Raw genomic sequence first — 16,233 nt, 5'->3', positions numbered from 1 at the left:
GACATAGTTCCGTTCCGCAGCGGCTATCATGCTCTGCTCGGACGCACCGCGTTTGCAAAATTCAATGCGGTGCCGCACTACGCATACCTTAAGCTCAAGATGCTAGGCCCTCGAGGAGTCCTCACGGTCAACAGAAACACTGAACGCTTTCTCCGAACGGAGGAACATACAACGGCTCTCGCGGCAGAAGTACAGTGCAGCCTCTTAAGGCAATTCTCGAGTCCGGCCGTCAAGCGACCGGACATGGCTAAACGCGCCCGGAGTAACCTACAACAAGATCACTTGGCACGTTCCGAGCACGCGTAGCAATGCGGCCCCAACTCCAGCCCCTACAAAATTTCAAGACGGGTCCTTCGTGTACATCATTACGCTCTGAAGATACCATGGGCATAGGGGAGGGGCACGACCACGATAGGCCCAGAATGCGGCTTAACCACACCAGGGGCTCTCAAGTGTGTCGTTCTTTTTTCTTTTCTTTTTTCTTTACCCACAGGACCCCGTTCATCACAGGCCCTGTCCGGCAGTAGACTTGCCGAACTCATGATACAACAGCTGGGGAAGGAGAAAGGCTACGACGAATATCCAGGTGGTCTCCATTATGAGCATTAAATCTGTTTTATACACCATTCCGCAGCCTACCCCTGGAGGGGGACATGTTTAATAGTCTCATCCCTTGCTTATTGCACCATTTGTATCGTTCTGCATTCACAGCAGTATTTCCTGAATAAACAATGCACCTTTTTGCTTACAATTGCATTCCTTTCTTAATACATATGTTCATTTATGACATGTTGCATCCGTACACTTTGGTACGGCTAAATACACCAGGGGCTTATGTTTCCCACATCATGGTGCGATAAGTCCGAACACTTTCACAAGTGCGGCACCCCAAACTTATAGCATTATATGCATCGGCTCCGAATCATGTCTTGGGTCAATAGTTGGGTTTGCCCGGCTCCCATGCTTTGGTACCTTACGTTCCGTTGTATCGGCTAAGGTAGCATTGGGAGAACCACTGCGATTGCGCCTCAGTTGAGCTGGGCGAGCGCCTCAGTGGAGAAAGCTAAAACTGACCGTCATGATGAGGCAAGAGCCGGTCGCTGTTCGAGAGGTTTTTTCAAGTCCCTAAAGACTTATGCCGCCTAGAGCGAGGAACCGGCTTTGTCCGGCCCAGGCGTGGATAGCGCCCCAAATTCGGCCTTCCGAACACTAGGGGCTTCGCCGAAATTTAAAATTATAGAATTCTATGGCTAAGTGAGAGTGTTCAAGCATTATAAGTCCGGTTGCCTTGTTCGTTGTGTTGAGCGCCTCCCTAGATGGACCCAAAAATGGGAACAAGAGCGCTCAAATTTATCCCGAACACCCCAGCACTCGCGGCATGGGGGCCGAAGCCGACGACTTGCCATCTCTCAGATTTGATAAACGGCCGCACAGAAGGTAATATTTTAAATTAACAAGCGTTGCTTAGCGCATATGAACAAAGTTTTCAGCGCACAGGATAACAAAATGCGAGTCTACTCAAATATTACATCTTTGGAGAACTCACCCGCAATAGTGCGGGCACCCTTCAGAACAGTCTTATAATACATCTCGGGAGTACGATACTCCTTGCCCAGTGGTGGCGCGTCCATCACAAGCTTCTCAGCATCCATCTTGCCCCGGTGCACCTTTGCGCGGGCAAGGGCCCGACGGGCACCTTCAATACAGGCGGAGTGCTTGATGACTTCAACCCATGGACACGCATCCACCAGCCGCCGCACCAGGCCGAAGTAGCTCCCAGGCACGGCCTCCTAAGGCCACAGCCGAACTATGAGGCCCCTCATGGCCTGTTCGGCCACCTTGTGGAGCTCCACCAGCTGCTTCAGCTGGTCGCTAAGGGGCACCGGATGTCCGGCCTCAGCATACTGAGACCAGAAGACCTTCTCCGTTGAGCTCCCCTCCTCGGCCCGGTAGAAAGCGGCAGCATCAGACACACTGTAGGGAAGATCTGCGAACGCTCCTGGAGAGCTCCGAATTCGGGTAAGTGATAGGTAATTCACACTCACATGCTTAATTTGCATGAAAAATGCCTTACCCGCTGCTATTTTCTTCAACGCCTCGATTTCTTGGAGGGCCTTGTAGGCTTCGGCCTTAGCAGCTTTGGCACTCTCAAGAGCCGATGCAAGCTCGGACTCTCGAGTCTTCGAGTCACGCTCCAGGCTCTCATGTTTTTCCACGAGATCCTGGAGCTCTTGTTGTACCTCCGCCACCCGCGCCTCCTGCTTCTCTTGCTCGGTGCGCTCCGCGGCCGCATTACGTTCGGCCGTGGACACCGCCTCCTTCAGGGTCGCCACCTCGGTCGTGGCACCTGCAATACCCATGTTATCCTTGTCAATTTCTTGCAACCAAATCCTTTTCTATAAGGTACAATCTTAATACGGTGTTATTCACCTTCCTTGTCCTCGAGCTGCTTCTTGGCACGGCCGAGCTCGTTCTCGGACCGCTCGAGGCTTTGCTTCAAAGCATTGACCTCCGCAGTCAGTGCGGCAGAGGTTAGCAGCACAGCCTGCAATCCCATATTGACATATTTTTTATATATGACTCCTGCGTATATCTTTTTAGATCCTCAGTCCGGCTTTTCTTTCCGAATACCGAACCGAGCATCGGGGGCTACTGTCTATGCGGTACTATTCTACATATATCAAAATTCTTACCTCAAAGCCTGTTAGAAGGCTGCTGCAGGCTTCGGTCAGCCCGCTCTTGGCGAGCTGAACCTTCTGAATCACCGCACTCATGAAGGTGTGGTGTTCCTCTTCAATGGAGGCGCCGTTGAATGCCTCCAGCAAGCTATCCGGCGCCTCCGGTTGGACGGAGGCCACCGGCGTCGCGGTCTTGCCCTTCTTATGAAGGGGCCGCCCGCCGGACTCCGGAGCCACTTCAGGTTCCGGTGCGGAGTCCGGTGCAAAATCCGGGAGGTTGCCCCGCGGCACCTCCAGGGCCTCCTCCTCCTGGCGGGTCCCGTCCCGGGATCCCACCTCGGCATCATCCGCATCACGAGGGGTGGACGCGGTCGGCAGGGAATCCATATCCGACGCACCCAAGGACCCGCTCGACGAAGCGGGAAAATCATCCTTGGGCGGACTGCAGGGTTGTATGCGGCATTAGAAAGACACTATGTGGCGAAAAGAAAAACCATGAAGTTATTCGGGAGTCCGGATACTTACGATCTCGCCAGGGGCTTGGCCCTTGGAGGCCAATCCTCGTCGTCATCATTGGCGTTGGCGGAGCAGTCCGGGGGAACAGTCTTTCCCTTCTTGGATCCTTCGGCCTCCCTCGTTGGGGAAGCCTTCCTTTTCTTCCCTCCCCCCGCTGGGGGAGAGGCCTTCTTCTTCTCCTCCTCGCCTTTGTGGGACGAGTCTGCCTCGGAGTCATCGTCCGATAACACCTGAAAATGGGAACTCTTCCGAGTGCCCATGGCCTTCTTCTTGGCCTTCTTCTCCGGCACCACGTGGGGTAGGGCTGGGCATTCGATTCCCCCGAACCGAATGGTTCGGTGTTTCGGTCCTTTTACAATTTCGGTTCTTAGAAAATGCTAACCTCTCGGGTAATAGGAAATCAACTGACCGACAATTCGGTGCCCTGAAAGTTCGGTTCGGCTATCGGTTTTAACCCAAGGAAACCGAACATGTTTAATAGCAGGGCTTCCAGGTGATGGAAGAAAGAAAATTGACAGAAAAAATGAGCGGTGGAAGAAAGGAAGAACGCAAAAACAAATCTTCCTAGCGGTAGCATGCCTGTGTACTACTGCAGTACTCAACTTCTCGTCAAGGGATGAACAAAGTAAACAAACAATTCTCAGTCGGTGATAAAAGAGATAAAGGGAGAAATATGCAATCCAGTGGAACAAGAAGATACGAGGGGATGAAAGAAATAAGCTGCCTCGCGCTGGCTGCGAGGCGGTCAAGCTACTGTGGCGCTGGCGCGCTGCCGTCTACTGGGGATGAGGGCAGGAGGAAGCATGGCGGCTAGGTTAGGATTGGGGAATCGGGAGTCCCTTGGTGTGTCATCCTTGTGTGGAAGTACGATCCTTTTCTATGGATCCAATACGATGCGTGTGAAGGATGTCGGCCTGCTGGGCCACTTTTCTTTGTTGGGCTTCTGGGCTCATTCACTTTTTAACCTACAGTTCGGTGTTTTCGGTTACTTCGATGCATCGTGCATGGAAACCGATATCACCGAATGGAATTCGGTTTTCTCTAGTTCAGTACCGAACAGAGCACCGAATTTTCGGTTTTCGGTTTAATCGGCTTCGGTCCTAGTTTTTTCGGTGCGGTTTTCGGTCCTCGGTCTTTTTTGCCCACCCCTAACATGGGGCGCCGGAGCCAGCAGCCCCGTTAAGCGGGCGTCCGCTGGGTCCTCTGGCAATGGGGCCGGACAGATAGTCTGTTCAGCCTTCTTCAGCCAGTCCTGTCAAAGGAGAGGGAGTTTAGATCCCGCATAGAGTCAAACTATGGAAAATAAGTGTCCCGTAAAGGGCAAAATCACTTACCTCGCTAGCCGGGTGCTGCGAGCTGAATCCGCGATCTTCGGTAGCGGATGCGGGGGCCTCGGCACCTTTAAACAGCACCTTCCAGACATCTTCGTACGGTGTCGAAGAGCCCGCTCAAAGTCTGGTGCTGCGCCGGATCGAACTCCCACATACTGAAGCCCCGTCGTTGGCATGGGAGAATCCGACGGACAAGCATGACCTGGACTACGTTGACAAGCTTGAGCTTCTTGTTCACTAGCTTTTTGATGCAGGCTTGGAGCCCGGTCAGCTCCTCTGAATCACCCCATGTCCGGCCGCTCTCTTTCCAGGAGGTGAGCCGTATGGGGATGCCAGATCTGAATTCGAGGGCCGCTGCCCATTCAAGGTCACGCGGCTCCGTGATGTAGAACCACCCCGATTGCCACCCATTAATGGTTTCCACGAAAGTGCCCTCAAGCCAAGTAACATTGAGCATCTTGCCCACCATGGCGCCTCCGCACTCCACTTGGATGCCCTTTACCACCTTCGGCTTGATACTGAAGGTCTTGAGCCACAAGCCGAAGTGGGGCTGGATGCAGAGGAAGGCCTCACACACGACGATAAACGCCGAGATATTGAGGATAAAATTCGGGGCCAGATCATGGAAATCCAGGCCGTAGTAGAACATGAGCCCCCGGACAAAGGGATGGAGTGGGAAGCCCAGTCCGCAAAGGAAATGGGGAAGAAATACTACCCTCTCATGGGGCCTGGGGGTGGGAATGAGCTCTCCCTCATCGGGGAGCCGGTGCGCGATGTCGCTGGACAGATATCCGGCGCTGCGCAGCTGCTGGATGTGCCCCTCCGTAACGGAGGAGGCCATCCACTTGCCTCCCGCTACGGACATAGTTGGAGAAGGTTGAGGTGAGATGTGCACACTTGGGCGCTGGAGCTCGGGTTCGCGGACATGGATAAGCCAAGGAGGAAGAAGGTGCAGGTAAAAGAGTTGGATCTTTATCCCCTTATATGGGCGGATGGAAACACGCGTCCCCACCGGCCTGATAAAACTCGCTTATCCCCCAAGCGCCGCAATCAATGGCGCGGTTGGGTTACCCACATCCGTATTGATGGGAATCCCGGAATAAGGGGAACACGATCTCTGCTTCGACAAGACGTGCCAAGGAAACTGCTTCGCTAAACGCGCTGGGGTGGTACAATAAAAACGATTCAAGTAAAGGCTTGGTAGTGGTGTGACGCCACGCCACGAAATACGTCAGTAGATTGAACTTGTGTAAATATTATTCTCTCTACGGTGGTATGTGGAATTTATTTTGCAGAGCCGGACACTATCCTGGTGTTCACAATCTTCTATAAATTGTTCGGAGAAGGAACCCGCCTTGCAATGCCGAAGACAACATGTGCGCCGGACTCATCTTCATTGAAGCCTGGTTCAGGGGCTACTGAGGGAGTCCTAGACTAGGGGGTGCTCGGATAGCCGGACTATCATCATCGACCGGACTCCAAGACTATGAAGATACAAGATTGAAGACTTCGTCCCGTGTCCGGATGGGACTTTCCTTGGCGTCGAAGGCAAGCTTGGCGATACGGATATGTAGATCTCCTACCATTGTAACCGACTCTGTGTAACCCTAGCCCTCTCCGGTGTCTATATAAACCGGATGGCTTTAGTCCGTAGAACAACAATCATACCATAGGCTAGGTTCTAGGGTTTAGCCTCCTTGATCTCGTGGTAGATCTACTCTTGTAATACCCACACCATCAATATCAATCAAGCAGGACATAGGGTTTTACCTCCATCAAGAGGGCCCGAACCTAGGTAAAACATCGTGTCCCTTGTCTCCTGTTACCATCCGCCTAGATGCACAGTTCGGGACCCCCTACCCGAGATCCGCCGGTTTTGACACCGACAACACCCCTCTCAGATCTAGAGATTTCAGCTGTGGAATCGATCTCTAATCCCTCCTACTAGTTAAACTCCTCCGTTCCCTTTCTTTTCTTCCGTAAATTCATTGTCATTTTAGAGATTTGTCCAAGATTGGGTGGAACCCTTGATTTGCTTGGTTTGGATCTTTATTTGTCCAAGATTGGGTGTTGTGATTTAGGACGTGTAGTCATAGTGGTACTACCCTAGTATTGTTCATTAGTTCAAAATATATGATTCTTGTTAGTGAAACCCTAGATTGTTTAGTTTTTTTAGATATATATGAGATGCCTAGTTTTGTAGATAATTATGAGATGTTGAGTTTTGTAGCTATATATGAGATGTTGAGTTTTTTTTAGATATATATGAGATGTTGAGTTTATTTGAAACATGAGATGTTGAGATGAACACATATGACACAGGAGATATATATGAGAATTTTTCAAATGAATATTGTAAATCATTTATTCATTGTGTGAGAAGGAGATGTTGAGATTCTTGTAGATGAATACATATGAGATGTTTAGATCAACACATATGATATGTTTAGTGTATACCGATATTTGAGATGAACTCATATATGTTTATTGTTTGAACTTTGTAAGGATGGTTTGCCTTCTCAACGATGCCCATGACACACAACATCGGGCCTACATGATGCGCGAAAAGGGGATGGTAATAATGAGTAATCTATTTTTTTGCAAATTTGCCTTTAGTTGAAATTGACATGCCCTAAGATTTGTCATTACTTGTTTTTTTGTAGAAGTTTGAACCTCTGAAGATTCGGTATCACGGGGTCTCTGGTGCTGCCATGCCCTATGATGAGCGGTAGACACCCTACATCCAGCAGACAGGACTCCTCCTGTGGATTCACTTCATCAGCCGGTCCATGCCGAACCTCAACGCTCCACTGGTGTCCTCTCTTTCTGATCGGTGGAGGCTGGAGACACACAGTTTCCATCTTCAGACTGGGGAGATGACCGTGACGCTCTAGAATGTCTCCTTGATCACCGGTCTTCCTATCGACGAGAGGCCTCTATGTATGAGCACCGATTCTGATGGGTGGCGCTAGCAGATGACTGCTCTTATCGGTATGGCTCCTACCGAGGCTGAGGCTAATGTAGAGGGAGGACAAGAGAAGAATAAGAAGGAAAGGAAAGCAGACGAAGCTGCTTTCTCGTGGATTCAAGCAAACTTTGCTCATTTCCCCGTGGATGCCACTGATGATGTGATCCAGACAGATGCTCGTGTCTATATGTGGTACGTTATCTCCAGGACTTTCTTTTCCTGATGCCACAGGAAAGAACACTCCATGGATGTGGCTGAAGGCGTTGGCCATCTTTGATAGCAGATGGAGTTGGGGTTCAGCGACTCTTTCCTACTTGTACCGACAGGTAGTTGGTTTGTTTTGTTATCAATTCATTTCTTCATTAGTAATGCAACCTTGCTGTTACGGTAACATTGTTTTCTTTTATATGCAGTTGGATGATTCGTGTTGTAGGATCACAGATAGTGCATGCATTGGTAGTAATTTGCTTCTACTTTCTGTATGGAGCTGGGAGCATCTGCTTGTTGGACGCACGAAGAGTGTCAACTTTAATTCTTGGGATGAAGATGAAGAATTACGACGCCCCACTTGGGCTTACAAGTGGGATGTGGTATCCGAGATGACGAACGATGTCAATCTCATGTACCAAAAGTACATCGCCGAGTTGGACACGATTACGCGTAAGCAGGTAACGAGGACATTAAATGAGTCATTTCTCATGCTTGCCTGATAACTTGTCATCAATTGTGTTATTGTCCTATTTCATAGGTGGAATGGCAGCCATATGGCGCCAGTGACACAGTAGGGTTCACCGATGAGTTTGTCCTCAACCTGATGTGATTGCGGGATAGGGATCTTTGGCTTATGCGGTGCCCACTGATATGCAACTAGGCGGTTGAGCTTCATTTGCCACAACACGTGTATCGTCAGTTTGGTCTGTTCCAGCCTCACCCGTCGGAATGGGTGGATGTCGGTGTCAAAACCGGCGGATCTCGGGTAGGGGGTCCCGAACTGTGCGTCTAGGCGGATGGTAACAGGAGACAAGGGACACGATGTTTTACCCAGGTTCAGGCCCTCTTGATGGAGATAAAACCCTACGTCCTGCTTGATTGATATTGATGATGTGGGTATTACAAGAGTAGATCTACCACGAGATCAAGGAGGCTAAACCCTAGAAGCTAGCCTATGGTATGATTGTTGTTCTCCCTACGGACTAAAGCCATCTGATTTATATAGACACCGGAGAGGGCTAGGGTTACACAGAGTCGGTTATAATGGTAGGAGATCTACATATCCGTATCGCTAAGCTTGCCTTCCACGCCAAGGAAAGTCCCATCCGGACACGGGACGAAGTCTTCAATCTTGTATCTTCATAGTCTTGGAGTCCGGCCGATGATGATAGTCCGGCTATCCAGACACCCCCTAGTCCAGGACTCCCTCAGTAGCCCCTGAACCAGGCTTCAATGATGATGAGTCCGGCGCGCATGTTGTCTTCGGCATTGCAAGGCGGGTTCCTTCTCCGAATAATTTATAGAAGATTGTGAACACCAGGATAGTGTCCGGCTCTGCAAAATAAATTCCACATACCACCGTAGAGAGAATAATATTTACACAAGTTCAATCTGCTGACGTATTTCATGGCGTGACGTCACACCACTACCAAGCCTTTACTCGAATCGTTTTTATTGTACCACCTCAGCGTGTTTAGCGAAGCGGTTCCCTTGGCACGTCTTGTCAAAGCAGAGATCGTGTTCCCCTTATTCCGGGATTCCCATCAATACAGACGTGGGTAACCCAACCGCGCCCGTTGCCACGCCTCCTCCATCGAAAGCGGGTTCCAATCGGTCACGGGGACGGCTCTTGGTATTCTCCCTCTTTATAATGAGACCAAGGCCCGTTCTTTTTCTTCAATCCTCAATCGAATCCACCCCTCGCCCCGAGTTCCAACACCCAGGGCTCCAGACTCGGGTACTTTCGACCTTCGACAATGTCCGGCTCCGACCTACGAGGCCGTGGATGCCCTCCTCCGTCACGGAAGAGGACGTGCTAAAGCTGAGAGACGCCAGGTACTTAACCTATGAAATTTCGCATAGGTTGCCTGCCTGAGGGCAAGTTATTCCTACTCTCGAGCCCGGCGAGAGCGTCGTGTTCGTGTCTCACCTCCGTCGGGGTTTAGGCTTCCCGATGGATCCCTTCGTGAGGGGGCTCATGTTTTAATATGGGCTGGAGTTCCATGACTTGGCTCTGGAGTCCATCCTCCACATCTCATCATTCATTGTCGTCTGCGAAGCCTTCCTCCGCACTACCTCTCACTTCGGCTCAAAACCTTCAACGTGGAGCCGAAGATGATTGAGGGGCGTCAGGCGGAGTGCGGAGGGGCGGTTATAAGTAAGAGGGCCGATGCTCCATGGCCCGAGGGCTCTTTTCAGGAGGAGCTCGGCTTGTGGCAACAGGAGTGGTTCTATATCACCGCTCCCAGGGGCAGCAGGCAGAAGCCGCCGCCCGTCTTTCGCCCGGGCCTTCCACAATGGCTGACATCATGGGTCAACAAGGGGCTTGACTGGGGGCCTTCCAAAGACGTACCCCTGTTGCAGGACCGGATTCGAGACCTCCAAGAAAGGGAGATCAATCTGGTCGTAGTGGCACAGGTTATGCTGATTCGGCGCCTTCTACCCTGCAAACGTCGCCCCCTCCGCCTGTGGGAATTTAATCCGGAGGTGACACGAGCTCTCCAACACTTCATGGGTTTGACACCCGTGGAGATGTACAAACTGTTCTTCGGACCGCAAGAGATGCGTCCGGACTTGACCGAGGATGCTGGCCTGAGCTGCAATCGCCCGGATACTCAAGTAAGTAGCCCTATGTCCAGACATATTGTCCGTTTATTTATCATGGGTTTTGCCTTTTAACCAGCTATCCCTTGGACAGGAGTGGATAGCGCAAGCAAAACTGGTACGGTGTCCGGCCCCCCTCCCTGAGATCACGCCGGATCCCGTGTTAATCAAAATGTTGAAGGTTGCACCTTCGGAGGAGGGCGAAGGGGGGCACAGGGAAACTACCACCTCTGCCAAGGAGGCTTTTAGTAAGGGGGGAATCGAGAATCCCTCCTTCCAGGGGGAGAAGAGTACCGCATCCGAAGATCCGGAGGCCAAGGCCTCAAAGCGGGGAAAGAAATCCGCACCGGAAGGTCTTGTGCAGGGGAGAGCCCCGGCCGCACAGTCTCCCCAGAGGAATCAGCCCTCTAGCAAGCCGTAAGTAAAAAAGGGGGAATTTTGTAATAGGGGACACCCCTGCTTTATTTTTAAGGGTAACCGAAGTTTTCACCTTGTAGTTCGGATCTCAGCCCATCTCAGCAGAGCTCATCTTCGGGGGACCTTCGTCCGGAGATGATGGAGAGCGAAACGCCTCCATCTGCCGCCCCGTCGGAAGGGGCGGACGACCCTGAGGTGTCGTCACGGAGGGTCTCCCCGAGTCCGGCAGGGCCGGGGAGTTCGGCACCCACTGGAGTACGGCCGGTGGAGCTGCAGGATTTGCTCAAGAGGGCGTCTATCTCAGAAGATCACCGCACATTAATGAGTATGGTGATTGAAAGGATCTCATCCGCCGAGAGCGGGTTGTATGAGGCCGCCGGAAGTTTGCTGACGGGGTTTGAGGTACGCAAAAAATGGCATAACTTTTGACAGTTTTGCACATGGAGTGCACCCTGTATAGATAGTAGCCCCTGAGACTTGGTATGCTGTCGAAAGCGACAGCGTGCCGAGGGTCATAATCTCAGTTATAGGATGTCGCCTTTCTTATGAAGGTGGCGGAACGTTCGGTGGCCAGCCGGACTGATGGAATTGCCGAGCTGAAGCGGCAACTCGACGTTGCGGATGCGGACATTGGGCTAGTCAACAAACGACTTAACGAGTCACAAGGTAGGTGGTTGCTCCGCGGCCACTTAGTAAGGGAGCTTATGCCTGTTCCTTACAATTTGTATGCTTGATGCAGATGGTGCCGCTGCTGTGGAATACCTTCGAGCAGAGCTTGCTCGAGCCAAGGAGCAAGCCAGAAAAAGTGATGCGGCTGCCTTGAAGGCAGCAGAAGAGCTAAAAGTCGAAAAGGCTGCTCACTGCCAAAGCAGGGAGGAGATGGCCGGAACGGCCGTGAAATTAAAAGATGCTACCGACCGCTATGAGGTTCTTGAAAGAGAACGCCGAGCGGAGCAAGATGACCTGAAGAGGGCCGCCGCCGAAGCCAAGGATGCCCGTAGTGTGATGCGGGCTATGAAGGAGGAACTGCATCAGGCCGGAGATATTGCGGCTGGAAAGCCCTTTCTGCTCCGTAGGAAGTTCACGGATCCGAAGTATGCTCAGTTGGGCCAATTGTGTGGTGCGGAGGATCCTTATCTGGATTTGGCGGCGAGTGCGGCGGACGCGGTCGTGCACTTCCGAAGCCAGAAGGATCACGAAATGGAGGAGCTTTTTTGGTCTCAATTCCATAGTCCGGAGCGTCCACTTCCGTTGACTGACCGGCTGGCTGAGTGGGCTGAGTTGAATAGATTGTCCGGACTTGCCATGACAGGTGTGGTCGCTCATCTGTGGCCGGAAAGGCCCAAGCCTCAGAGTTATTTTGGCTTGTTGCAGTGATTCCTTGGGGCGGTGCCGCATATCGAGGCGATGAAGCGGTCGGCATGCATAGAAGGTGCACGGATGGCTCTCGCCCGTGTTAAGACATACTGGGCGGAGATGGATGCCACTGCTGTTGCATCCCGGGGTTCAGACAAAGGCCGATTACCCGCCGAGCACTATTTTGAGGAAGTCCTGCAGGGCGCTCGTTTAATAGAGTCGCAGTGCTCGAAAGATGTTATGTTCAAATGACGTGTATGATTTATGAGATCATGTTTATAATGCAATAGCTTTTTATACATGTGCGTTCAAGTATTGAACTATCTCCTGTGCGGCCGTGTATGTATAACCTGAAAGATGGCCGTCTTTGGCTTCAGCCCCCACACACATGGTGCGGGGGTGTTTGCAAAAAGAAAAGCGCTTTTTCACACTTAATCCAACGTCTTGGTCCTTTGAAGGAGGTGATAGCATAGCAAACTAGGCAACCGGACTATAATGCTTTATCACTTTCACTTAGCCATAGGAGCTCGAAGGTGGGGCTACTATATAGCCCCTAGAGGCACCGCGCTTCTCCAAACTCGGGGCGCGTATGTGCCTGACTGGGAAGCGGTCCTTCGTCAAAGCGGAGGAATTCTAAACAATCCAGTAGTCGATCGAGTGGTTGACCAGTCTCTCGCTATATCATGACAGTCAGTTTTCGGCTTTCTCTACTGAGGTGCTCGGCCGGCCGAACCGGGGCACAATCGCAGTAGTTCTCCTGGTGCCACGTTAGCCGATGATGCGGAACGTAAGGCAGCAAAACACAGGAGACGGGAAAACCCAACATTTGACCAAAGACATGATTCGGAGCTGATGCATATAAGGCCTAACTCGAGACGCCGAACACTCCCTGAGGTGTTCGGTCTTTATGATACCGGGCATGACAATGCCCTAAGCCCCTAGTGTCCAGGTACGGGCGGGAACTTCTGACGTGGCCGATGCCAAAACGCCAGCCTCCTCCTCGGTTATGGTAAGAAACCAGGTTATGTGTATCAACAAGAGACAGTAAGAAAGGTTTACGCAGGGTCTTAATCTGAAAAGAATCCTTGTAACGGGTCCCTGCTGCACGTCTGCGCCTGTGTCTCCGTTGTGCTGTATCCTGGATGGGTGTAGCACGTGCTTCATCTGTAAAAGAGAAGAACTTAGTTTGGAAAAGTATCGTGCAAAAGGTGTAGTTAAAATAAAGTATGATGAATTTGAGCTTTATTGGCTCTCATTGTTTGTACGTGCAGCCCCTTGTAAAGGGGTATGCGGTGGTGAAGCCCCTTGTTCATTTATGCCGGACTCGCCTAACCGTGTCCAAGGTCTGAATGACCTGTTTTAGGGCTTTGACCAGCAAGGTCGGATTAGTGTGCGGCTGTCAAAGCAGTCTCACGTTTTCCGTGGTCGAGGAACACTCAGATTTACCCTTTGCTGAGATTATGCCGTATGGACCAGGTATTTTAAGCGTAAGAGACGCGTAATGCGGTATTGCGTTAAAGTGGGCGAATGCTTCACGTCCCAGTAGTGCTTGATAGCTACTTTTGAATGGGGCGATATGGAAAATGAGCTTTTCGCGACGGAGGTTGTCGGATGAACCAAACACGACCTCTAGTAGCGCAGAGCCTGTATATTTGGCGTAAAGGCCAGGTGTCACTCCTTTGAAGGAAGTGCTGCTATGGTGAGTTTCGGTAGGGTCTATCCCCATTCTGCGGACGGTGTCCTGGTATAGCAGGTGCCGCACTATGTTTCCGTGTTATCACATGGAGTGAGTTCACTGTTTTGACTTCTAGTGGGAAAGTCTTCTGTTTTCCGGCGTGCTGCTTGTGGGGTTCGTCGTCTTCGCTTGGTGTGTCGGACCCCTTGCGTTCGGCGTTAACTCGGCCGGACTGCTTGAAGACCCAACAATCTCTGTGGGTATGGTTTGCAGGCTTCCCGGGGGTACTATGTATTAGACATATCCTATCCAAAATTTTGTTTAGGTAGGATAGCTCGTCAATGTTGTGCTTGAGGGGCAGTGTTTTATTATTCGGCCGAGAGCTTTTGAATCCAGCGTTGACCGCCGTGCTATTTGGGCCATTTTCCTTATTCCGGCGCTGATCTTTTCTGCGTTGTGATTTCCCATTTCCATCCCTGACTTCGGATGTACTCGGGTCGCTGGTGCTGCATCTAGCCAGCCAGCTGTCTTCCCCCGCGCAAAAGCGGGTCATGAGGCTTGTTAGTGCGGCCATCGTTCTTGGTTTTTCCTGGCCGTGGTGTCTGGCGAGCCATTCGTCTCGGACGTTGTGCTTAAAGGCTGCTAAGGCTTCGGCGTCCGGACAGTCAACTATTTGGTTCTTTTTGGTGAGGAACCTGTTCCAGAATTTTCTTGCTGACTCTCCGGGCTGTTGAGTTATGTGACTTAAATCGTCTGCATCCGGAGGGCGGACATAAGTCCCCTGAAAATTTGCTCGAAACGCATCCTCGAGCTCTTCCCAACTTCCAATGGTGTTTTCTGGGAGGCTTTTGAGCCAATGCCGAGCTGGCCCTTTGAGCTTGAGGGGTAGGTATTTTATGGCATGGAGATCGTCTCCTCTGGCCATATGTATGTGTAGGATATAGTCCTCAATCCAGACTCCGGGGTCTGTTGTTCCGTCATATGCATCTATGTTGACGGGTTTGAATCCCGCTGGAAATTCATGGTCGAGTACCTCATCGGTGAAACATAGTGGGTGTGCGGCGCCCCTGTATTTAGGTGTGCCGTTGTCTTTAAATATTCGGCGGGTTGTATTGCTCCCTGGAGTCTTCTTTTTTGGCCCATAGATGGACCTAACCGGGCCATATTTTTTGCGAGGATCTTTATGTGGATCGTATGCCGGCTTGTGTGCGGCGCCCCTTGCCGCTCTTAGCCTGTCATCTGGTCGTCTATCTGGCCAGACGGCGTTTTTGTTTTTTTGACTGTGGGGGCTCTACGACCTCATCGTCAAATTCGGGCAACAACTTGCGCTTCGGGTAGCTCTTCGCCTGTTGACTATTGCCGTATTTATCTGCGGTATTGAGCACTTCGCTCCATCTCATTCTGCGTGTGTCCTCCGCTGTTTTGAGCTTCCGCTTTTGCTTCTTTAGACTTCTTGCAGTGGCGACGAGCCGTTTATGAAGGTTCTTATGCTCCGGTGGTTTGTCGGGCGTGAGATCGTCTGGACTGTTGTTTTCGTCGGGGATGGGTTGCTTGTCCAATCCATCCTGTTTGGATGGTTGCTTGGTGGCATGTTCGTCGTCCACCGCTTCACCCTGCTCTAAGGCTGGGTCAGTATGGGTGCCGTTGTTATCGATGCGGGACTTCAGGCGGCGCTTGCGTCGCTGTTTCGGTTGTTTGTTGGGGGAGTTGTCCTTCGCCACGTCCCGTTGTTCCTCGTTGTCACTTCCTTTTGGTGTATCCACCATGTATATTTCATATGATGAGGTGGCTTTCCAGTGCCCAGTAGGCGCTGGTTCTTGGTCGTCACCGGCATCGTCGTCCATACCGTCGATGTCTTCGGAGTCGAAGTCTATCATGTCGGTTATATCGTCAATAGTGGCTACCAAGTGGGTGGTGGGTGGGCTTTGAATTTCTTCGTCGTCCGTACCCCAACCGTCCTGACCGCAGTCCGGCCAGGGCTCTCCTGATAACGAGAGATACTTTAGCAAACTCAAGATGTCGCCGAAAGGTGAGTGTTGAAAGATGTCCACAGCGGTGAACTCCATGACCGGCGCCCAATCAGATTCGATTGGAGGGGGCGCGGGAGGTTCAGAGTTTGGCGAGGAGTCCGGCACCTCGGAGTCACGAGCTTCATGAGGGACTAGGTCAGTGTTCGGCTCTATCGCCGTAGAGGTTGCAGCCCCCGAGGCGGTGTCTAGCCACCCATCCTCGATCTGCGCAGCCGGCTCCGAATTGAAGATCGGAGCGGACTCGTGTGCGGCCTCCAGGTTACTGTCCGGCTGCAGAGCTAAGTCATGCCCATCGTGATAGTGCGGCGCGCTTGGCTGTGGCTCGAATCCATCGAAGATCAAGTCCCCGCGGATGTCAGCCGTGAAGTTCAAACTTCTGAATCTAACCTGACGGCCAGGGGCGTAGCTTTCGATCTGCTCCAGATGGCCAAGCGAATTGGCCCGCAGT

This window comes from Triticum dicoccoides, chromosome 2B (genome assembly GCF_002162155.2).
Source record: "Triticum dicoccoides isolate Atlit2015 ecotype Zavitan chromosome 2B, WEW_v2.0, whole genome shotgun sequence".
In the NCBI taxonomy this organism is placed as follows: domain Eukaryota; kingdom Viridiplantae; phylum Streptophyta; class Magnoliopsida; order Poales; family Poaceae; genus Triticum; species Triticum dicoccoides.
Note: the sequence above shows the minus strand (reverse complement) of the source record.